Genomic DNA, 25,500 nt, shown 5'->3' on the forward strand with positions numbered 1-25,500 from the left:
GAGGGACAGTTTTGAGCTTTGCTGTAGGAACAGCCTATAGTAGAGTAAAACGTCACATAACTGTGTCTGCCGTTTCTGTTTGAGTAGAAATGAGTATGAGCTCTTCGAATAGGACTGCACGGGTTCTTGCATGACCTCTGTCTGTAGTGTGAGAACCAATACTTCCTGTGAAGAAACTACCTACTGTATGTACCTACTGTATGTGACAATCATTGAGTCTTTCTGGGTCCCTAGTCTCTCTAGTGGTCTGTCTAGTGATCAGATGGGGACTAAACAGTAATTAGATCTGACACAGACAAAAGCAGGCAAAGGAATTGCAGACACAGAGTTCAAAATGCAACTTGAAGATTTTTTCTGTTTACATTAACACTTCCGCATTTGAGATGTCACAAGTAATGAAAGGCAAGGCATGCACCGGACACCGTGTGACCATGAACAGGAAGTTGTCTTGTCCCTTTGCAATAGAAAAAGAATAACATGGAAATAAGGAAATTGATCAGCCATGACACTACAAACTGCAGCCACAACATATGAGCTCATTATTAAAAGTTAAAGGGTTACTAAGAGCAATTTAAAAAAAAAATGAAAATAATATGCTCACCTGCTCCATGCAATGGTGGTGGACAGAGCGGCTCCAAAATTCCTTTTGTAGCAATCTTGGCTCCTCCTGTTTTCCATGTGCCAACCTAGCAAGCCGATTCCTATGGGGGCACACGTGTGTAGCACCCACCAGTGTGTGCTAGTGTGTAGAGTTGTAGCATAAAATTTGGCCTGGCTAAGAGCCAGACCTGGGTTAAATGTGGGTCAGGACTGAGTGACTCAGAGAGGCTGGATGACTCAGCAAGCAGCATCTCTGGTAACTTCACCTGCTCTCTAGAACTTTGGAGAAACTTCCAGAAGTAGAGAGTGGAGTCTAAGAAAAGCTGCTTGGAGTATTGATGAGGGCCCCAACCAATCCCCAGAAAAATGGGCTGGCAGGGGGCAGGCACCTCATAAATACTCATGGATGATGCCAGCAGGGGCAGTCGGGTGGAAGATAGAGAAGGTGTGCTGAGGAGACTGACGGTGGCCCTTTAGGGTGCCCCCTAGTCTGGGAGGGGGGGTAACCTCAGGCCTAGGGCTTGGGTGCTGGAGGGAGAAGGTCAGCACGTCCAGGAGTTTTCCAGAGAAGGCTAGTGAGTGAGCAGTCTGGGAGGACTGTGGAGAGAGAGAGAGTGTCAGTCTGGGAGGACTATGGAGAAGTAGCCAGGAGGGCTAGTGAAAGGGACAGCTGCAGCCAGACAGGCTGGCAGTGCCAAAGAGGTGGTTCTGGGATCAGTAGCCACAGGGATTTAAGCTGGACACTGGACTTTGCTACACAACTAAGGGGCCCGGGTCCCTGCCTGTAAAGGGCTTTTGCTTTGATCTGGCTGAGTGTTCGGTCAGGTCCTCTAAAGTGTCCCAGCTGAGTTCTTCTGCAAGCAAGTGTGCTGGAGGAAGTGAGGAGTGTATCTAGACTGTACATGGGAGACGTCTCTGAAGTTGTTTAAAGTCAAGTGGGCATCTCATAATACCCCTATTTCCTATCCAAGTTCAAATCCCTTTGTGATTGTGATTGTAAAGGTTCTTTTTTTTTTTTAAATAACAAATATGTCCTACTTACCTGCTCTGTGTAAGGGCTTTGCACAGAGCGGCCTCCTTTTCTGGGGTCCCCCGACAGGGCTCCTGGCTCCTCCTCTTCATCGGGTGCTGCACCTGCAGCTCCTTAGGAGGTGCGCTACACGCGCATGCTCATTCCCGAGCTGTGTTACGGTTAAAAAAAAGTTTGGGATTTAGAAACACTTTAACCAGTACAGGAAATGTAACTATGCTAGTACATAATTTTAACAACAAAAATATTTGAAAGAGTACATACCCTGTAAGTGGTTTAAACCTCAGACATGAAATCTGAACAAAGCACATATTTTTATATTTACTTGCCTTTTTCCAAAGCACTAAGAGCCCTTTCACACCGGACCGCCCATAGCGTCGGCGGTAAAACGCCGCTATTTTTAGCGGTGTTTTACCGTCGGATTAGCGGTGCATTTCGGACGCTAGCGGGGCGCTTTTACCCCCTGATAGCGGCCGAGAAAGGGTTAAAACCGCCCGCAATGCGCCGCAATGCGCCGCAATAGCTGCGTTTTGCCAGTGGTATCCCAACGCTGCTCCATTGATTTCAATGGGGAGCAGCGGTGGTGGAGCGGTAAACACACTGCACCTTCACCGCTCCAAAGAAGCTGTTGGCAGGACTTTTTTTCCCGTCCTGCCAGCGCAGCGCTCCGGTGTGAAAGCCCTCGGGCTTTCTCACTGGAGACAATGCTGCAGCTGTTTGAGGGCGGATTGCAGGCGCTATTTTTAACGCTATAGCGCCTGCAAAACGCCCTCGCTGTGAAAGGGGTCTTAATGTCATTTCTCTCTGCTGCCTCATTCCTCTGCTATCATCATGAGTTACTTCTGACAAGTCTTTCTGACACCAAGTGAAAAAAGGTGACAGGGGAGGGATCTCCAGTTGATTGACAGCCTCAGCTCTGTTCCTGTGTGCTGTATGAAGGATGGTGTGTCCCTTCCCTTCAGTCAGCTCTTTGCCTCCTGCTTTGTGGGTCTGTGAAAAATCATCTCTGAGTTTTACAAGGATATACAGGGCAAAGACACAGTTTACTAAGCCCCAGCTATGAACAAAAAAAAAAAAACATATTGATCACTGACTCTATTAATTGAAACAAGCCTCCTTATCCGCTGTCTGTCCTGACAGTAACCCCCGCAGCAGCTGGTGGGAGGGAGAAACCTGGGGGGGGGGCAGAGAAGAACACAGGAGCCCCAGGGTAGAAGGGCAGGCGCAGGGAGGCAGCGGGGGTATCATGTGGAGGAGCCGATGCTCTCCATTCTCCGGTCCGGGGCCGGGTTGCAACGGTGACCTCTGTGATCCCTGTATGTACACCCCTGAGATAAACTATTTGTTGCAGGAAAAGGAGGGTTTCTTTGCTTTATCTGTAAGGGGTCATTCAAACAGGCGCTGGCATCTGACTTGCATGCAGGCTGCCTATGTTTTTTGCACCTGCATCTGCCTCTAGCTGCATGCAGGTAATCTATAGAGGTTGATGCAGACACTGCCACATGTAAAAATTTGACAGACACACAGAAGCATCTGCAAGGTCCCGAGCACATGTGCATTCCAGACTGCACAGCTGCTTCTTTTCCACACCTCCAAATTCAAAACCAAAAAAATAAATTGGGTGAAGTTTGGCTTTAAACAGACCTGGAATGACAATCCAGTATATTTATTGTACGTATTTGCCTTCCTTACAATCCCTGTAAGTATGTGTACATGCTTACACTACCTGGGCTGTTATCAAGTTCATATTTAAAAAGAGGGTGTGCATGCTTGTTTAGAGCAATGGGTGTAACCAGAGGTTTTGCTTGCAGAAATAAAACTGAAAACGACTCCTTGCAATTAAACGCATAAGAACTACTCTTCTATTATTGTGCTCTGAGGTACAACCAATATGTGTCAACACTTTTATTAGCCAAATAGCCACTTTGTCTAGACTTTGGGGTTGATTTACTAAAGCTGGAGAGTGCAAAATCAGGCTCACTTCTGCAGAGAAACCAATCAGCTTCCAGGTTTTATTGCCAAAGTTTAATTGAACAAGCTGAGGTTAAAAGGTGATTGGCTACCCTGCACAGCTGCACCAGATTCTGAGTGCTCCAGTATTAGTAAATTTACCCCTTTGTGTAATTCAAGCTCAGATTGTCAAAGCTTTAAAGAGACCCAATATTTTTTGAAAACAATTGTGTAAGAAAAGTAAGTAAATATACTTGTCTTTTATTAAACATCTCAAACATTTAATTAGCAGCCTATATGTGTAGGCTAGAAGATATCATCTGGCTAAGAATAATTCATATAGCACATAAAAGGTCATTTTAAATAAATATTATCTAAATAAAGAGTCATGGGTTTTCTTACTTCTGCAATGAGTGCTGGGCAGCTCCGTATCCCTCTGCGCAGGCTATGCACAGCACAATGATGATGCCACTGCTACTTTTACAAGTTAATATCTGGATTTGCAAAGGCATTTGGTGCACAAAAAAAGGGATTTCCTGACAGACTCCATGGCAGCCTACTTGTGGGTTAACCCCGCCTCCTCTCCAATGCTATAGGACCCCCTACCCTATAAGATTGAGCTCACCTGTATAGACTGTGTTCCTTTTTTGTCCTCCTCCAATGGAACTGCACACTGTTCGCGTCCGGTCGGATGGTTTCAAGATGTGGCATACCATTTACGCGGTGTACCTCAGAGCCCAGCCATGGGCAGGCGAGTAGCTTTTTCAGTCACTACATACCCCAGCGGTAGAGGGGAGACTGCCTCTGTATGCCTGAAGGACCAACGCATCAACGGCTGGCAAGGTCTGCTCTTCTTTATCTACCTTCCATGGCAGTCACCTCTGTGTTTATTCGTTTTGCCTGTAGCCCACAGCTATGTTACAATCCGGCTATCTGTATCCCCAATTCCCCTCATGGCGGCTGGAGCGCTTTGCGTTCCAGCTCACCACGGTGATTCCGGAGCGCGGCCACCGCCGTCATTTGCGCATGCACGGAGGCCTCTGTGAGAGCGAGGCTTGGCTCGTGCGTGCGCGGATCAGCGGATTTTCCAGCGGCCGTGCAGACGCTGTTCGGCTACCTTCCCCACAGCGCAGGCGCAAGGTGGGGGGGGGACGGTGATGTCACAGTGCGGATTTCAAAAGCGGCTTCTAGTTCAGCGAGCAGAGACAGCAGCTTTTCCCAGCCCTGGTCTGCCTTGGTAAGTTTTTAATGCCTGGTGCCTTTTTGCTCTGAATTAAAATGCATTAAGATCTTTGATGTTTAAAAATATTGAAGGTTAATGTTATATGCATTTATATATAAATATATACGTTATCCAACTTTACCTGAAAAGTGTGGGAATGTTTATACAATTAATTCTGTTGTAAAAAAAAAAGAGAGAGGCAGATAAGATCTTTTTCCTGTTCCTCGCTGGCTCCGGTTTATTTGGCATTATCAGGCCTTTGCAGACCATCTGTTTAGTGACGTTTTCGTCCAGAGGTCATGGACAAGTCACCGCCTTCATGTGGCCAGCCCTTACGCACAAGGTATGTGCAGGTGAGGGGAGGGGTTGAGGTACAGTCGCAAGTGTTGGCACTTTTGATGTCATATCTTGCCTCCCCCGCCCCCCCAATTCCTTTTTCTTTTTCAGTCCTTTCAGGTTGGATTCTCAGGTCGTGGTCCAGAACGACAGAGACCTTGCCAGGCCACAACATTACGCAATAGCCGAGGAGATGTTCCCATTCCTCCTCCAACAAGGAGATGTTTCCATTCCTCGTTTCAACAGAGGAGACGTTCACATTCCTCCTCCAACAGAGAAGATGTTCTCATTCCACCTCCAACAAGGAGATGTTTCCATACCTCCTTTAAACAGAGGAGACGTTCCCATTCCTCCTCCAACAAGGAGATGTTTCCATTCCTCCTTTAAATAGAGGAGATGTTCCCATTCCTCCTCCAGTCACCGCACACACCGCCATGATAGCCGCTCTGGTTGCAGAGCCTGCTGGGGATGTGGGACACGAGTTCCGGAGGGCAAGTCACCGTGTGACCCATGTTTTGCCCGGGCGGTTGGAGAGAAAGAGACACAAAACAACAGATGGAGTCTCTTATCAAGCATGCGGTTCAACAATCCCTAAAGGAGTGGGATACAACCAACACGCGGAGCCAGTCCACTACCCTATCTGGCTCCCTGGCTGACGAGGCCCAGGAAGATCCAGGCCCATTCCAGCCCTACGATGCCTCACCAGGTTCTTCGGTCAGTGATTTGGAAGAAGATTAATTCATTGAAGGATTTGACTTCTCTCTTGTTTCCTCACTAGTCAAAGCGGTCAATGAGGCCCTGAAGTGGGAAGAGCCTTCCACTCCGCCGGGTAAGCAAAGGAAAATCACCTGGGGAAGGGACGCTCTAACTTTCCACTCCTGGTGGAATTGAAAGATATTATTAATGAAGAATGGAGCAAAATAGACAAGAAAACTTCTATGGCAGGTAGAACCTCTAGACTTTATCCCTTCAAAGCAGAGGAGGTGAAACATCTGGAAAAATGCTCCCCTCGTGGACGGAGCATTGCTGGGTTTGGCTAAACATGCCACCTTTCCCCTAGAATATGCCGTATCCTTTAAGGATGGACTCGAGAGGAGATTAGATCAAGGTCTTAAAACTACGGGTTAGCCGGTATGGCTTGCAAACCCGTCCTGGCCCTATCAGCCTTGTCCAAGGCGATGGAAGCTTGGACAGAAAACGTGGACTCCGTATTAAGAGGTGTCTTGGAAGAGCTGGCCATAGGCTTGGCTGTCCAGGAACTGAGGCAGGCAACGGCCTTCCTGGGGGGGCTTCGATCGGTCTTGTCCGCATGTTGGCTCGGGCTATGCTGTCCTTGCTCACGGCTGAGCGGGCCTTAGGGTTACGTCCTTGGCCTGATCCAGGATAGGCGTCTGTTTGGTCAGAAGAGACCCAAGACCAGAAGACGCAGCATTAGGTATTTATGGGATGCACGCTCGTACAGGCCCAGCCGGGACTTCAAGAGTAATTGAAGCAGAGGGCAGGCGCCCTTCCAAAAGCCCGCAAAGAGCCAGGTGTCCAGTGGATGCAAGCCCGCTAAGTCATTTTGAGATTAGGCATGCCCAGGCGGGTCGGAAAAGGTCATATGGACCATCAAGACGGTCTCATCGGGTCACACACGGTCCTTCATCAGCACTCCTTTCCCCAGATTCATCTCTACCCTCAGCTAGAAGAGATAAGCAAGTGTTGCTGTCCTACATGGATTCGCTGAAAACACAGGGAGCGACGACGACGAGGTATACTCCCCTCTCTTCCTAGTTCAGGAAAAGAATGGTTCTTGGTGTCCAGTGATAGACCTGACTTATCTATCCAAAATGGAGACTCTGGCTACCATTCAGCAAGTTACACAACCAGGAAATTGGTTAATCTCAATAGACTTAAAGGTTGCTTATTTCCACGTTCCTGTGCAGAGGATTTCCGCATATACCTTTGGTTCCAAGCCAGCTAAGAACATCTGCAGTTCACCTGCTTCCCCTTTAGGCTGACAACCTCACCCCGAGTATTCTCGAAAGTCCTTCGGGCTTTGGTGGCCCTCATCTGAACAAAAGGGATATGCTTGTACCACTACCTAGGCGATCTCTTGGTGCTGTCCCTAGACAAAGAAGCAACTGCTGGTCCACAAGGAGCAAGTTACCTACATATTGATAGAATTCCAGCGGCTCCTAAACCAAGAGAAAAGCCAGCTAGAACCAGTCCAGTGCTCGGTATACTTAGGGGCTCAGTTCAACACAAGGGAGAACACCATCTCTCTTCCAGTAGAGAAGTTTCCAGTCATCCGCGAGAGAATCTCTCTGGCTTCGAGCTCCGTACGCCTGAAGGCCTTACAGTGCTTGAAAATTATCGGCACAATGGTCTCTACGACCCCCATGGTTGAGTGGGCCCTATGGAGGGTATGCCCTTTTCATTCAGGGTCTCTTCAACAATGGAATTCAGGGGACGTCAATCAGTCGATTCATATAACATAATTGATGAGGAACAGCCTCTCCATCGCTCCCGTCTCCTGAGTCACGGTCACAGCTGATGCCAGCAGTGCTGGTTGGGGGCCCTCTGCAGGGCGGAACTTGCACAAGTCAAGTGGGATGCCCGTCTTTACAATCCGGGCTCGAAAGTCCTGGACCTTCAGGCAGCCTGGTGTGCCCTTCAGTCCTTTTCCTGGATGGAGAGTCAGTATTATTGAGAATGGACAACTCCACAGAAGTCTCCTACAGGAAGGGACAAGGGGGTACTTGGAGCTCCAGCCTTCTCCTAGAAGTCTAGCCCATCATGTCTTGGGCCCAGAAATATCTGACCGTTTCAGCAGTTTTCATGCCCGATGTCTAGAACGTCCAGGCGAACTTCCTGTCATGCACCCAGTTAGACAACAATGAATGGTCTCTTCGTGTACAGACATTCGAGCGGTTTCTGTCACTGGGAGTCAATCCCAAGGCAGAGCTATTCGCTTTCTCCTGCAATTTAAAAAAAAAAAAAAAAAAAAAAAGAGAATTATTACACTCTGGGCCGTTGTAGCCAGGCCTTTGGAATAGATGCCCTGACAGATCAATGGAGATTCAGGAAGGCTTACCCCATTATCCTCAGGATCTTGCAGAGACTCCATGCGGAAGCAGTTGAAGTGGTGACGAAAGCTCCTTATTGGCCGAACAAACCTTGGTTTCCCCTCCTGAGCCAGCTGTGCTTGCAGGTCCGGGTGCCTCTTCCTCCCGGGCCGGACCTTCTTTTTCAGGGGGGGCAGTCCTGCACCCTTGTTCGACATTATTAAGACTACTGTCTGGTGCGTGAGAGGGAAGGACTGGAATCTTTTGAGTATGCCTCGAGAATGATTTAACTATTTTTCCTTCATGAGCTCAAGGAAGAAGGGCTTGAATAAAGTTTATAGCTGAATATGGGCCAAGTCGGTCAGGTTCTCATCTTCTATGGACAGATCAGGTAGAAATCCAAAAGCTCCTTCATTCCGGTCTAGGTCTATCTCTATTCATCGGTTCTCCTAGAGTCCGAGCCTCAGCCTTGTCAGCTTTCTCTGGTACATCATGGGCTGTTCACCCTTCAATCCAGCAGTTCTTCCGTGGGGCGTCAAGACTCAGACCACAAAGGAGACCAAGATTTCCCAAATGGGATCTTCCCCTTGTTCTCAACTCACTGTCTCAACTCAGTATCACGGGGTCCTTTCTGCTAAAGTCACTTTCCTAGTAGCCATTACCTCGGCTAAAAGGGTCCTGGAAGATCGGGTAACTAGGTCACGAAGAACCTTTTCTGACATTCTTTCCGAACTGGTTGGTCCTTATTCCTAGACTCGGCTCAAATACAAAAGTTACCTCAGGGTTCCTTAGGTTTCCAGAAATCGTCCTGCCTATATTCAGGACCACTAAATTTCATCCTCCAAACATAGGCAAAATTTCTGAAAGTTTACCTGCAAGTTACTTCCTCCTTCACACGCTCTAACTACCTGTCTGTCCAGCACTCTGGCAGTAACAGAGCAACTACGACCTGGATTGTCCAGTTCATCCAACAGGCTTATAGAGCTAGGGGCCTGGCTCCTCTGGAAGCAGTAGCGGCACACTCTACCAGGGGTATAGCAGCTTCATGGGCGGCAGCCCAGCACGTGGCTCCAGACATCATCTGCAAGCGGCATCATGGGCCTCTTTTAAAACTTTAACGTCACATTATTATACTGAGCCTGCTCCGCTATCTTCTGTGAACTTTGGTTTATAAATCCTGTCGGTTGATGGGTCAAATTAAATTTATTTCTGTTCAGCATACCCACCCGTGTGGATTGGCTAGTTATTTTCCACATGTAGGCTGCCATGGAGTCTGTCAGGAAAACAGAAAATTCATTATCAAATACTTACCGTAATTTTCCTTTCCTGATGAACTCCATGGCAGACGGAGTTCCCACCCATCGGTCAAGAGTAGGCTAGTTACGGAACACAGTCTATACAGGTGAGCTCAATCTTATAGGGTAGGGGGTCCTATAGCATTGGAGAGGAGGCAGGGTTAACCCACACGTAGGCTGCCATGGAGTCTATCAGGAAAGGAAAATTACAGTAAGTATATGATAATAAATTTTCCATTTTATATATAACAAGGCTAATAAAAAAGATCTTCACTGCATCTGAGCGCCACACACAAAAAGCACTATTTAATTGATTTTTTACCACCTCCTGCCCGTCGTATAGACAAATGATGGCGGTGGGTGGTTTACATATTCTGGGATGACATCGTATGACATCGCCTCAGTCTCACCACACTTGCGCAGCACGGTGATCGACGGCGGGCTTTGTCCCTGGGACACGCCGCAAAGCAGATCTCAGTAAACGCCGGTGACGAGGCTCTTTGCACATGTGATCAGCCGAGTCCAATCACAGCTGATCACATGTAAACAAGGAAATGCCGGTTATCAGCTCTCCTCGGCTCACACTGACAGCGTGTGAGGAGTAGGGTTGCCACCTGGATTCACCCGGACAGTTCGGGTTTGGAATCAGACCTCCTGAAACCCGGACACATTATTTAGACCACACTATGGGGTTGCAGTTGTGTAAGCTGAGAGTGTCTGTAAGACTCTCTTTCACACCGCCCAAAGCCAGCACTAACAATCACCCCTCCCCCCCACACAGATGGGAGAGGAGAAAGGGCTTGATGTGCTCCTCTTCCTCCCGCCCCTACCGCTTTGTGTTTACCCACACTCCAGCAGCCTCAGCTACATCTGGATGGGAGGTGCTGACTGCCAAGGGGTGAGTGAGCTCACCATCCATCCCTGTCTGTGACTGAAGTCTCCCCCTTCTCTCTCCTGCCTCTGAGTGAGTACACTTACACTTACACTTACCCCTTACAGCAGAATCCTCAACGTACATCAGAGTTCTCAGTGTTCCCCCTTAGATCAGGGTTCCCTGAGCATCCCTTATGTTAGAGTCCCCCTTACATCAGAGTCTGCAGAGTCCCCCCCCCCCCCCCTTACAGTGTAAGGGAACTCAGAAGTTCAGAAGTAAAAGGGGAACTCTGTGGAACTCTGATGTAAAGGGGGACTCTTGTGATTAACTTTATTTGATTAGAAATGTTATTTATTGCAAAATATATGTATAGTTCAAACTATAAAAAATATTGTATTGGTATTGTATTGGTATTGGTTGGATGCTTCATGGTGTTCCAGGAAAAGTCCGCTGAGAAACAACCTGAGGATTACAGTATGACCAACCAAGAACTATTCCTTGTTGTAGTGAGATTATTGAAATTTGAAAGTCGTTCATTTAGTTAGTGGGATCCATCTAACCAATACCATCCCAACCCAAAGCAATCCAGGGAGATAACTAGCATTGCTGTATACAACTATTTGGGAATTCCTTTTATTTCTCCTGGGGGCTATCCACAGAAAACTTGCATGATAATATGTGACTGTTCCAGGAACATTGGGAAGACAACTGTTCTATTCTTTATGCGGTTGTTTCCGTGCAGCATTTTTTCTGTGGATATAAGCAAACTGGTGACCGGACCTTCTGTGTATCATAGTTGGGGGGTGGGGGGGGGGGTTGTTTTACTTGTTTTTTGTAGTGCTGTTCATGTGTTGTCCTGTCTTTCTATGTATTCAATACATCAACTTTTGCCATCCCTCCAATGGATAGAATCCGGAAAAAATGATGTGTAGTGTTGTGTGCACCGTTGTCAATTTTTGCACTTAGGTAAATTTGGGAGGCTTGGCCTCCATAAGTACAAGTGTATTTAATAAACTTTAAATAACTTTTATGGAACCAATTTGATTCAGATTTTCTGTATTGGTACCACAGGCAAACAGCTGCAGTATTACAGTTAGTGTAGTGCGTCCTCTGCATAGTGTGCACCTAAAGCTACCTGAAGACAATTGCTGTTGTTCTGATCCTATTAATACCACAGGCAGGCAGCTGCAGTATTAACAGTTAGTGTAGTGCGTCCTCTGCACAGTGTGCACATAAAGCTACCTGAAGACAATTGCTGTTGTTCTGATCCTATTAATACCACAGGCAGGCAGCTGCAGTATTTACAGTTAGTGTACTGTGTCCTCTGCACAGTGTGCACCTAAAGCTACCTGAAGAAAATTGGTGGTGTTCTTCTGATCCTATTAGTACCACAGGCAGGCAGCTGCAATATTTACAGTTAGTGTACTGCGTCTTCTGCACAGTGTACACCTAAAGCTACCTGAAGACAATTGCTGTTGTTCTGATCCTATAAATACCACAGGCAGGCAGCTACAGTATTTACAGTTATTGTACTGTGTCCTCTGCACAGTGTGCACCTAAAGCTACCTGAAGACAATTGCTGGTATTGTCATACTAATAATACTACAGGCAGGCAGTTGATTCTGCTAGCTGCAGTATCAGTATATATATATACATCACAGCTTTGTGCAGCTACATCTCACTGCAGGCCATTAATATGTCTGGAAGGCCAACAAGGAGAGGCAGACAGTCACAAGCCAATAAAAGAGGGCAAGCAGGCTCTGTGTCTAGAGGCAACAGTGCTGGTCGTGGAGATGGTGCATCCTTATCAGCACGTGGCCGTGGGACACGCTTGTCTTTTTTTTCGGCAGCTGGCCATGTTGAGCCAAAACATGCGGAAGACTTGGTAGAGTGGATAACCAAGCCGTCCTCATCCTCCTCATCCTCTCTCACCCAGGCTCAGGGTTGTTTGGCAAAGCAGCTGCCAACGCGGCCTCTTCCCTCGGCTTAATGGCAACAGTCACTCCTGAGGAGTCCCCGAACTGTTTGACCACAGTGTTGGGTACATGCTCCAGGAGGATGCCCAGCATTTTGAAGGCTCCGGTGATGGTACCCAGCTAGAGGAAGGCAGTAACGTGAGCCCAGAGAGAGGGGGTGAACAAGAAGGACAGCAATCTGGCAGTCATGTTCCCCCAGCTGCAGCATACTGCCAGCTTTGCTCCAGTGATGAGGAGGGAGGGGATGATGAGGTCACTGACTCCACGTGGGTGCCTAAGAGGAGAGAGGAGGAGGAGGAGGCACATCTCCAACGAGACAGGATGCCCTCCAGGGGCCAGCTTAAGGGCAGCACTGCATCACACTGCAGAGCTCCACATGTGCAGGGTACTGCTGTCTCTGTGCGTTATTCCAAAAGTTCTTTGGTGTGGGCCTTTTTTGAGACAAGTGCATCAGATCCCACCGTTGCTATTTGCAACATATGTCTCAAGCGTATCTTGCGTGGCCAAAACATGACCCGCTTGGGCACCACATGCTTGACCAGACATATGTCGACCTGCCATGCAGTTCGTTGGCAAGCGTACCTAAAAGACCCACACCAAAGAACAAAGCGGACCTCTCCTTGCTCCTCATCAACTGGGATCTCCAACCCCACTATACCTTCAGTCCTCTCTGAAACCTGCACTGAGAGGAATGAAGGTGTAGAATTAGGTGTGTCACACCCAAGTACTTGGGAGCAATCTGCTATCGGTACGCCAACGTCAGGTTGTACCAGGCAAATTTCCCTGCCCCAGCTGCTTCACCGCTGAAAGAAGTTCGCTCCCAACCATCCACATGCCCAGCGGTTGAATGCTAGCTTGGATAAATTGCTAGCACTTCAACTGCTGCCTTTTCAGTTGGTAGACTCTGCCCCCTTCCGTGAGTTTGTGGAATGTGTGGTTCCTCAGTGGCAGGATCCCAAACGCCACTTTTTCTCACGGAAAGCGATTCTAGCTCTCTACCGGCATGTGGAAGGCAATGTCTTAGCCTCGCTGGACAGGGCGGTCAGCGGTAAGGTACATGTTACTGCTGACTCATGGTCCAGTAGGCATGAACAGGGATGTTACCTATCTTTCACCGCGCACTGGGTGACTTTTCTGGCAGCTGGGAAGGATGCAGGACAGGGTGCAGTAGTGTTGGAGGTTGTTCCGCCACCACGCCTCCAAAATTCTACTAGTGGTGATTCTGCCACACCTTTCTCCTCCACCCCCTTCCCCTTCTTCTTCCTCCATGGCCTCTTCCTGTGCTGATTTTTCCTCGGAACCAGCGGTGCTCCGTAGTCGTTCAAAGGGGCTACGCAAGCATGCAAGCAAAAAGATGCCATGCAGTGCTTGAGCTGGTGTGCTTGGGGGACAGGAGCCACACTGGGGCAGAGATTCTGTCAGCTCTGCAGGGGCAACTTCAGAGGTGGTTGAAGCCAAACCAGCTTAAGGCAGGTATGGTGGTTTGCGACAATGACACCAACCTCCTCTCCGCCCTCCGACAGGGACAACTGATCCATGTGCCCTGTTTGGCTCACGTCCTTAACTTGGTGGTGCAGCGGTTCTTGGGCAGGTACCCGGGCTTACAGGATGTCCTGAGGTAGGCCAGGAAAGTCTGTGTGCATTTCCGCAGGTCATATAATGCCAGTGCTCAGTTGGCTGACCTCCAAAAGGAATTTAACCTGCCCAAGAACCGCCTAATCTGTGACATGCCCACCAGGTGGAACTCAACGTTGGCCATGCTGCAGTAGCTGCACATGCAGCAGAGGGCCATCAATGAGTACCTATGCGGCTATGGCACCAGGACAGGGTCAGGGGAGCTTGTTTTTTTTTCCCCACGCCAGTGGGCTATGATCAGGGATGCATGCACTGTCCTGTCACCATTTGAGGAGGCCATGAGGATGGTGAGCAGTGACAGTGCATGCATCAGTGACACTGTCCCTCTTGTCCACCTGTTGGAGCACATGCTGCATGGAATAATGGACAGGGCACTTGAGACAGAACAGAGGGAGGAAGAGGAGGACTTCCTTACCTCTCAAGGCCCCCTTTATCCAGACAGTATTCCCGCGTGCCCGCCGATCACACTGGAAGAGGATGAGGAGGAGGAGGAAGAGGATTGTGTCAGCAAGGAGGTGGAGCCTGGCACTCAGCATCAGCAGCAGTCTTCAAGGGATCATTTAGCCCGGTTTCACACATGTGCGGTGCGAATTGAAGCTCAGGTTTCACTGGGGAGATAAAAATCTCCTGTTCAAAGGAATCACTGCGTTTTAGCTCAGGATCAGTGAGCAGGGAGAGGGGGAGGGAGAGGGGGGGGAGAGGGGGATGTGTAGTGAGGAGAAGTAGAAAATCCATGTTCAGAACGCAATGCATCTGCGAAGCAGATGCGTTCCCATAGAAGATAAGGGGCTTGTAATTTGCACCGCAATGCCCAGAAAACGCACACATTTTTTGTACAATGCACAGTGCGAATGCAACGCACATATGTGAACCAGATGCATTCATATGAATGTATTTTAAAATGTCCTGCAAATTAGATGCGGTGTAAGCCGCATCTAATTCGCATAGGTGTGAACCCGGGCTTACAGTCTGAAGAAACCCATGGACTTGTACGTGGCTGGGAGAAGGTGGCTGCGGATCATGTCGTCCTTAGTGACCCAGAGGACTCTGGACCAAATGCCTCAGCAAACCTACCCTGCATGGCCTCCCTGATCCTGCAAAGCCTAAGGAAGGATCCTCATATTCGTGGTATCAAGGGGAGGGATGATTACTGGCTGGCAACCCTCCTTGATCCTCGTTACAAGGGTAAGGTTGCGGACCTTATCTTTCCGTCGCAGAGGGAACTGAGCATGAAACATCTTCGGGAGGCCTTGCAGAAAGGTTTGTGCAACGCGTTTCCAGAGCCTGGGAGGTTACAATTTCCTGGTCATTGGACAACGTGTTGCTGTGGCTTCGGTCAGTCACAGAAAGAGCGGTGGAGAAGGTGGTCATCTGACCGATACGTTCAGACAATTTTTTAGTCTGCAGCCCCAAGGTCTGATCGGTTCCAGCAACCATCGCCAGCGTCTGATTCACATGGTGCAGGATTACCTAGGGGCAAGATCAGACTTGGACACCTTTCCCACAGAAAATCCTCCGGGTTACTGGGTCTTGAGGATGGATCACTGGCCAGAGCTTGCACAGTATGTAATTGAGCTACTGGCCTGTCCTGCATCCAGCGTTCTTTCGGAACGCACATTCAGTGCTGCTGGAGGCTTTATAACCGATCACAGGGTGCAACTGTCCACCGAATCGGTCGATCGGCTGACCTTCATAAAAATGAATCAGTCTTGGATCACCAGCTACCAAGCACCTGTGAGATCCCTTCAAGACTGCCTATGCTGATGCTGAGTGACTATCCTGTTATGCTGAGTGACAATCCTCTTCCTCCTCAATTTTCATGCTGATAACTTGTATGATCATTTTTGGTTCTGGGCACTGCCACCAGTGGCCAAGGCCCAATTTTTCTGCCCCTGTTTAACAGGGGCATGTAATTACAATTTTTGATGCAATACTTTGCAGCAGGGCTCATTCTTGCGCTCCAACTATAGTATCTGTGAGGGGTTGCAGTGTTGTGGCACCAGCACCAGTGCCCAAGGCCCAATTTTTCAGCCCCTGTTTAACAGGGGCGTATAATTACAATTTGTGATGCAATACTTTGCAGCAGGGCTCATTCCTGTGCTCCAACTATAGCATCTGTGAGGGGTTGCAGTGTTGTGGCAATTTTTTTGCCCCTGTTTAACAGGGGCGTGTAATTACAATTTTTGATGGAATACTTTGCAGCAGGGCTCATTCCTGCGCTCCAACTATAGTATCTGTGAGGGGTTGCAGTGTTGTGGCACCAGCACCAGTGCCCAAGGCCCAATTTTTCTGCCCCTGTTTAACAGGGGCATTTAATTACAATTTTTGATGCAATACTTTGCAGCAGGGCTCATTCCTGTGCTCCAACTAGAGTATCTGTGAGGAGTTGCAGTGTTGTGGCATCAGTGCCTAAGGCCCAATTTTTCTGCCCCTGTTCAACAGGGACATGTAATTACAATTCTTGATCTAATGTTTCACAGCAGGGCCCATTCCTGCGCCCACCAAGAGTAACTGTGAGGGCTTACAGTGTTGTGGCAACACCACCACCACCACCACCACCAAAGGCCCATTTTTTCTGCCCCTGTTCAACAGGTGCATGTAATTACAATTCTTGATATAATATTTCACAGCAGGGCCGGTTCCGGCGCCCCCCAAGAGTAACTGTGAGGACTTACAGTGTTGTGGCACCACCACCACCACCAAAGGCCCAATTTTTCTGCCCCTGTTCAACAATGGCATGTAATTACACTTCTTGATCTAATATTTCACAGCCAGGCCCGTTCCTGCGCCCACCAAGAGTAACTGTGAGGGCTTACAGTGTTGTGGCAACACCAACACCTAAGGCCCCAATTTCTGCAGAGTATATAGGGCAGGCCCCTACTTTCAAACATCCAACTTACAAACGACTCCTACTTGCCAATGGAAGGAGACAACAGGAAGTGAGATGAAATCTACCCCTAGGAAGGGGAATTCTGTCCTGTAAGAGTTGATATGCGAAAAACGTGTCTCCTCTTCACTGATGCTTTATCACCAATCCTTGTTTCACTAAAAAAAAATTTTCAAAAAACATTTGTCATTGGGACAGAAAGTGAGGTGAAATCTTCTGAAGAGGAGCACAGACAGCAAAACAAATGTTACAGGGGTGATAACCCTTCCCTATGTTTTCCAAAAAGCTTAAAAACAGATTTTTTGGCTGGAGCTACACTTTAAAAATGTACCAGTTCAAAATTACAAACAGATTCTACTTAACAACAAACCTACAGTCCCTGCCTTGTTTGTACCGCCTGTATACTGCTGTTCAGAGTATATAGGGCCTGGGGGCCCCACGCCTTTCCTTTTTTTAATTTGGGTGCGGGGTTCCCCTTAATATCCATACAAGACCCAAAGGGCCTGGTAATGGTCTGGGGAGTACCCATGCCGTTTGTCTCACTGATTTTCATCCATATATGCCAGGTAAAGATCTCCAACAGAAGACTGCCGTCATCTCTCTCTATTGGGCCGGTCAGAGTCCCGACTATCATCTCACTTTGGGCCGGATAGAGTCCCGTCTTCCACCTCACTTTTGGGCCGGGCAGAGCCCCTCCAACTTCCACTTGTTGGGCCGGACAGAGCCCCTTTCTCTCTAGTAGGCAGAGACTCTCCTCTGCCCTACCCACAGTCTACTTACTTTGCCCGAAGAAAACCTTACCTGTTCCTTTCCACTGGAGACCAGTACATCTCTCAAGAAGCCACTGGGTGACCCCATCTCCAGGAATCGACTCACTGCAAGTATCTTTATGTTTCCTATAAACGTTATCCCCGTGTAGTGCTACTAAGGTTAAGTTGCCTCTGAAGCTCCCTGTCGTGGATGTGTATTACCACTCTAAATAAAACCGATTGTATTTCCAAACTTATCTGAGTCTTCCTACCTGATAGCTGTTAAGGTTAAAGTTAACTGTTAAGAATATAGTATTCATAGACTTCCAAAGCTGTGATCCACACAATCCAACATAGTTCACTGCCTGAAGCATTACACAGTATTGCTGCACAGTGCTCTGGACAGTGGTCTGAGGAGGCCTGTAATGCTGTGCACAGTGCTCTGGACAGGGGCTGTAATTCTACACAGTTCTCTGGGCGGTGGTCTGAGGAGGTCTGTAAGGCTAAACAGTGCTCTGGACGGTGGTCTAAGGAGATCTGTAATGCTGCACAGTGCTCTGGACGGTGGTCTGAGGAGGTCTGTAATGCTGTACAGTGATCTGGACAGTGGCTGAAATGCTACACACAGTGCTCTGGATGGTGGTCTGAGCTAAGGAGCCCTGTAATGCTGCACAGTGCTCTAGACAGTAGTCTGAGGAGGCCTGTAATGGTCTGCACAGTGCTCTGGATGGTGGCTGTAATGCTACACAGTGCTCTGGACGGTGGTCTGAGGAGGTCTGTAATGCTGCACAGTGCTCTGGACAGTGGTCTGAGGAGGTTTGTAATGCTGCACAGTGCTCTGTACAGTGGCTGCAATGCTACACACAGTGCTCTGGATGGTGGTCTGAGCTGAGGAGGCCTGTAATGCTGCACAGAGCTCTGGATGGTGGTCTGTTGAGGCCTGTAATGCTGCACACAGTGCGCTAGACGGTGGTCTGAGGAGGCTTATAATGCTGCACAGTGCTCTGGACGGTGGCTGTAATGCTACACAGTGCTCTGGACGGTGGTCTGAGAAGGCCTGTAATGCTGCACATTGCTCTGGATGGTGGTATGAGGAGGCCTGTAATGCTGCACATTGCTCTGGATGGTGGTATGAGGAGGCCTGTAATGCTGCACAGTGCTCTGGATGGTGGTCTGAGGGGAGGACTGTAATGCTGCACAGTGCTCTGGGATGGTGGTCTCACTCTGAAAGGCCTGTAATGCTGCACAGTGCTGGTTGTTATTCTCAGGTTTGAGGGGAGGCCTATAATGCACAGTGCTCTAGATGCCGGTGGTCAGAGGAGGCTTGTAATGCACACACATAGTGCTTTGGACAGACGTTAATCACTCTGAGGGGAGGCCTGTAATGCACAGTGCTCTGGATGCCAGTGTTCAATGGAGGCTTATAATGTACACACATAGTGCTCTGGATGGATGGTGGTCACTCGGAGGGGAGGCCTTTAATGCCCAGTGCTCTGGATGCCAATGGTCAGAAACTAAAGAAATGTAAGGAAAAATTTTAAAACAAGTACAGTAAATGTGATATACTTTTCTATCTATTTACTAATGATAGCAGCATGAGGACTAACCACTTGCCGACCGCTGCATGTACATATACGTCAGCAGAATAGCACGGCTGGGCAAATGGGCGTAACTGTACGTCCCTTTGAATTTGCTGCCATGTGGTCGCGTGCGCGGCGGCGCGTGCGACCTTGCCGGGAGCTTCATGAGTAATATCGCGGGTCCCATAGACTCGATCTCCGCGGGGATACCCGCGATCGTCTCACGGAGAGGAAGAACGGGGTGATGCTAATGTAAACATGCATCTCCCCGTTCTGCCTAGTGACATTGTCACTGATCATAGCTCCCTGTGATCGGAAGCTATGATCAGTGAAGTGTCACTCGTAGCCACGCCCTCTAACAGTTAGAATCACTCCCTAAGACACACTTAACCCCTTCCTAGCCAGCTAGTGGTTAACCCCTTCACTGCCAGCAGGGGCGGACTGACCATTGAGCCACTCGGGCAGTGCCCGAGGGCCCTGGGCCACTAGGGGGCCCCATCAGGGTTGCCAGCCTCAGTAAAACCAGGGACAGTATGTATAAATCTGTGTGTGGGTTTTTTTTGTTTTTTTTTTTTTTTTTTACATCTGTCTGTGTATACTGTGTGTATATGTATTTTTATACCGTGTGTGTGTGTATACTGTGTGGCTCCATAATCTCTGATTGCCTGGGGGCCCCATAATCTCCTATTGCCTGGGGGCCCCATGAGTTATCAGTCCGCCCCTGTCGTTTTTACAGTAATCAATGCAATTTTTTAGCATTGATCGCTGTAAAAATGACAATGGTCCCAAAAATGTGTCAAAATTGTCCGATGTGTCCATCATAATGTCGCAGTCACGATAAAAATTGCAGATCGCCGCCATTACTAGTAAAAAAAAAATTAATAATAAAAATGCCATAAAACGAACCCCTATTTTGTAGATGCTATAACCTTTGTGTAAACCAATCAATAAACGCTTATTGCGATTTTTTTTTAACCAAAAATATGTAGAAGAACACGTATCGGGCTAAACTGAGGGAAAAAAATTGTTTTTTTATATATTTTTGGGGGATATTTATTATAGCAAAAAGTAAAAAATAATGCGTTTTTTTCAAGATTGTCGCTCTATTTTTGTTTATAGCGCAAAAAATAAAAACCGCAGAGGTGATCAAATACCACCAAAAAAAGCTCTATTTGTGGGAAAAAAAGGACGTCATTTTTGTTTGGGAGCCACATCACACGACCATGCAATTGTCAGTTAAAGCAGCGCAGTGCCGAATTGCAAAAAGTGCTCTGGTCTTTGGCCAGCCAAATGTTTCCGGGGCTTAAGTGGTTAAAAATAATCAATATTGATTGGGAGAGTGAAGTTCCACTTTAAGGAATAGATTTATAGAAAAGTGTTTTGTGCCTGGAGTTCAGGTTAAGTAAAATTGAGACCCGTTTATGTGGTAACAGAGGTATCCTTTCTTGTTTTACATAGACCAGGAACCCTTTTTCCTAATATCATCTAAAACATCATATGCCGGTAATGTAGTATTGTGTCATCACAATACAGTCCACTTTGTTCACTACTTATTCCACCAATCTTTGACAACAAGTGTAAAACAGTGTCCCACAGTGGGCTCTAGGAATGTGATGTACCTGGAATGAAGGATGCCAGCTACAAGGAGATGTATTTTTTTGAACAGTGGAGGCCTGTCCATTAGTGGTGCAGGGGCACTGCCCCCCCAATCCCAGCGCCCGGCCCTAATCTACATGCAGGGCACCGGACGCATGGATTCCAATGGGGTTTTTTATTAAGCGCATGATTAAAGTGGTTGTAAACCCTAGGACAAAAAAAAACAACCTGCAAGACAAAGGCATAATGAGCTAGTATGCATAGTATACTAGCTCATTATGAATTACTTACTTGAGATCGAAGACCCTGCAGCCGTCCCCGTACATCGCTCGGCTGACATCGCTCCCGGAGTTACTTCCGGGTATCGCAGGCTCCGGCGCTGTGATTGGCCGGAGCAGCGATGGCGTCACTCCCGCGCATGCTCACGGGAGCCGTCGGTGACGGCACACTCACTGTTTGCTTCAGTGCGCATGTGCCGATGATTTTGGCACATGCAAATACAGGGGATATCTCCTAAACCGTGCAGGTTTAGGAGATATCCAGGGTAGCTACACGTAAGCCTTATTATAGGCTTACCTTTAGAAAAAGTGTGTTGTAAGGGTTTACAACCACTTTAACGCCTAATGCCGCGTACACACGAGCGGACTTTACGGCAGACTTTGCCCGGCGGACGGGATTTTGTCGGACAATTCGGTCGTGGTGTGGGCTCCAGCAGACTTTGTTTGCTCAAAAGTTGGACGGACTTAGATTTGAAACATGTTTTAAATCTATCTGTCGAACTCGAGTCCGGTCGAAAAGTCCGCTCGTCTGTATGCTAGTTAGACGGACATAAAGCCACGCTAGGGCAGCTATTGGTTACTGGCTATCAACTTCCTTGTTTTAGTCCGGTCGTACGTCATCACGTACGAATTCAACGGACTTTGGTGGATTGTGTGTAGGCAAGTCCGTTCATTCAGAAAGTCCGTCGTAAAGTACGTTGAAAAGTCCGCCGGGCAAAGTCTGCTGTAAAGTCCGCTCGTGTGTACGCGGCATTAGGCTCTAACTGGCTTCAAAAAAGGGTGGGCTCGGGGTGCAGAGCACTGCGCTCCGAGCCCACCCACTTGTGTGACAATAGTGAATTAATATTTGCTATTGTCTTCCTGATTCTCCTCCCGGCCAGTCAAGAAGCTGGTTCTGAGACTTGATTGGCCAGGGAGTCTCAGGACTCGCTTCCTGTTCTGCCGGGAGGAGAAGACCCGGCTCTTCCCTCGTCAAGCTCATCCTTTCATCTCGGCTCGGCTCCCATCTGCCTCCCGTGCGGAGGAGGGGTTATGGTGGCGGCGGTGCGAGTGAGGGGGGAGGTTTGTTGCCCCCCCCCCAAAAAAAAATAAATATTGAGCACCTGCCACCATTGCTTTTGAATAGCAAAGAAAGGGAAAAAGATGGTTAAGAAAACTGAAATGTATCATTTCTTTGTGGTGTTGTCAGTTTACCCTTTAAAGCGGTTGTATAGTCTATTTTTTAACTTTTACCTACAGGTAAGCCTATAATAGCTCATTATGCCTTTTGCCTTACAGGGTTAAAAAAAAAAAAAAAGTGTCAGCGGGTATACAACCGCTTTAATGACGATGGTCCAAACAAATCTGAGTAGAAATAAAGGCAAAACTTTTTTGTTTCATTTTACATAGAGTTGGGATATAGTAAAGGGGAGATTCCCCTTCACTTCCTGTCCTCTAGCCAAAACAGGAAATGAGAGGAAATCCTTCCAAAGTAAGGCAATCCCTAGTTGTCACCAGGGTCACCAGAACCAAGTGTCCTCATTGAAGGATTTCCCCTTTATTACTGTTTTGGGGACAACCTAAAATGTGGGCTTTTCTTTCACTTTCAGTGGTAATAGTAAACAGAACAAATAGAGAGGACAAGTCTCCCTAACAGGGACAGCAATAAAAAAAAAAAAAAACCCTCACAGATGTTCTTATCCCTTTCCACTCTATACAAAACTAAAAATAGAATTTTTCCTTTAGTTATACTTTAATACCTGAAACCAGTTTTGCAACTTTGGCTTGAGTTAGTAAAGGGAATAGCAATGGATATCTTCTGATTTTTTTTTGTATTATCAGAGGAAACCTGACCCACAATTGTTAAAAACTATTTTCTTTATTAAACTTTAACTGTATATTTCTTTCCATTTACCACCACCACCAAAGAACAATGCAAAATAAATTCTTCTACTACTGATTGCAGTGATAGCACATATGTGTATGTGATTTGTTGTTTAAACTCCTAGTAGGACCCAGAAACAATAGTGCACTTTTTTTTTATCCTACCTAAAATGCATTGACACTAAATCCAACTGACACAAAGCCCTCGTTCACAAATGTGTGTTGTAAAATCGCAGCATTTTGAGGTGCGATTATGCCCTGCGGTTGTGGGTGAACACCAGTGCGTTTTTGATGCGGATTAACAGCAGCTGTGTTTCTCTTTCTCTATCTATCTCTGCAAAAGCCATTGGAACCTGATCTCTATGAAAAATGCATTGGATTTTCACAGTTCCCATTGATCTCTATGGGATCCGAATCCAAACCGCACAGTCCAAAAATGCACTGTGATCCTCCCGCATATATCTGAACAACAGCCATAATCAGTGTCACACATGAACCAGGGCTAAATGAAAAAGACTTTTTAGCTTTAATTCCTCCTAAAAAAAACACTGATCATGACTGTGATCTTTGACCCTAAACTTGACACTAACCCTGATAATGACCTATATCAGACCCTGATCTAGCCATTTTATTTAATTTGATTTATTTATTTTTTTCAGGTACTTTATATAGCACCGTCAATTTACACAGCGCTTTACACATATACAGTATATTGTACAGTCACATCGGTCCCTGCCCTCAAGGAGCTTATAATCTAGGGTCCCTAACTCACATTCAAGCGCATGCTAGGGCCAATTTAGACAGGATTTTCCTTAACACAGACTTGTTGTTGATGTTTTTCTCCTCTAGCAAGGAAAGGTACAGTGAGAGATGGTCAAACACAATAATTTTGAGGTTGGTGAAAAGGTTTGGTAGATAATTACAGCTTTAAAGTGTTTGTAAACCTCAGACATAAAATATGAACAAAGCATATGCTTCTATAGTGTGTACTTGTCTCAATAAAGAACACTACCTGTAATTTCTGTCTGCTGCCTCATTCTTCTGCTATCAGCGTGAATCACTTCTGACATTTTTTTTCTGACACCAAGAGAAAAACGGTGACGGGGGAGGGATCTCTAGCTGATTGAAAGTGCTGTGTGAAAGGGGGGGGGGGTAGTCCCTTTCCTCCACCGCTCTGCAGTGTGTAATTTCAGCTCTCCACCCCTTTTTTTCTGAAAGCTCAGACAAGCTTTATAAACTGTGGACTTTGAACAGATGTAGAGAAGACTGCAGATAAACAGGTATAGCTTATTTAGGAGGATATGTTTCATAACTGTGTATCACCTGTGGTTAATCACTTTACTGGGTATATGGAGGGGTTTACAACCACTTTAACCGCTTGTTGTCCACAACATTTGCAAATGCCTTGGAACTGAAATGGTTAAAACAGCTTACAGCTTCAGCAGCAATCATGAGCTTGCATAGGATATCATATTAAAAAAGTATCTGAGTATTCTATCTCAACTGCTGTCATTGCCCATAGCAACCGGTCAGCTTCTAGCTTTCATTTTTTTTTTCAAACGGTTTAGAAAATAAAAATGTTAGCAGCTGATTGACTGTGCTTGAGTTGAATCATAGTTGAGACCAAGTTTGTCTCAAGCTGGTTATAGATCAGTGTTTTTCAATCAAGGCACCCTTTAAAATTTGGCATAATTTTGGGGCACCCCATTCTAAAATGGAAAAAACGAAACTAATAGTTTAATATCCACATACGTAGCACACCCAACATTAGGGGTCATTTTTTCTTCCAAAGCAGTATACCTTTGCACATTGATACTGACTAGTATTCCATTGCGGCTGGGAAGGGGCAAATAAGGACGCCTGACTTCCTCCTTATTAACCAATGCCATTATCAGATATTAGGATGCCAGTGGCTGGCCTGAACAAATGTTGCAACAAAGGTTGCAATGCTGCACAAAAAAAACCTGTGACTTTGTAGAACAAAAATGCAGGCTTGATCCATTTGCTGGCTTGTTAATCATTTTTAGCCAATTTGGGGCAATTTTTAGGCATTTTGCCAGGGCACTGCCGAAGAACCCAGAAGGCACCCCATGGTTAAAAAAAGGCTGCTATAGATACAGAGATAATCAAATGAAAAATCAGCTTGGTAGACCAATCGATCTTTGAATGCTTAGTGTGCTTACTGCGACAATCAATTCCCGTTTCAAGATCAGAAATGAACAAAAATTGGAAAATTGTTTTTAAATTAATGATTTTCTAACTGTTTGTAGAACATTTGTTAAAAAAAGAAAGTGAAATGCGCTAGCCAGTAGGGACAGTAGTAGAAATCGAACAAATTTTTTTATTTTTTTTTTATGCTGATAACAAAACGTTGATGACGTTCACTGGAGAGGTTCCGATACAGTTATTGGGCCACTGAATGTTAGATCAAAAGAACGTTTCAGTTTTTGTTCAAATTTTTGTTCATTTTTCTACTCATCTAAGGCCAGCATCAGACACTTTTTTATTAATTCTCCCATTGTCAATTATCACTGCAGCTGGCTGTTACAGTGATTATCAAAGTGAACTACTGGATATTT

At 46.9% G+C, this 25,500-nt stretch overlaps 1 protein-coding gene across 2 annotated transcripts in view; it reads left to right on the forward strand.

The window, feature by feature from the left end:
- The window catches only part of CIST1 (colon, intestine and stomach enriched 1), an 85,356-nt gene that overhangs the window by 29,123 nt on the left and 30,733 nt on the right, over positions 1-25,500 (forward strand). The window lies entirely within an intron of this gene.

This window comes from Aquarana catesbeiana, linkage group LG01, assembly GCF_042186555.1.
Source record: "Aquarana catesbeiana isolate 2022-GZ linkage group LG01, ASM4218655v1, whole genome shotgun sequence".
Taxonomy (NCBI): Eukaryota; Metazoa; Chordata; class Amphibia; order Anura; family Ranidae; genus Aquarana; species Aquarana catesbeiana.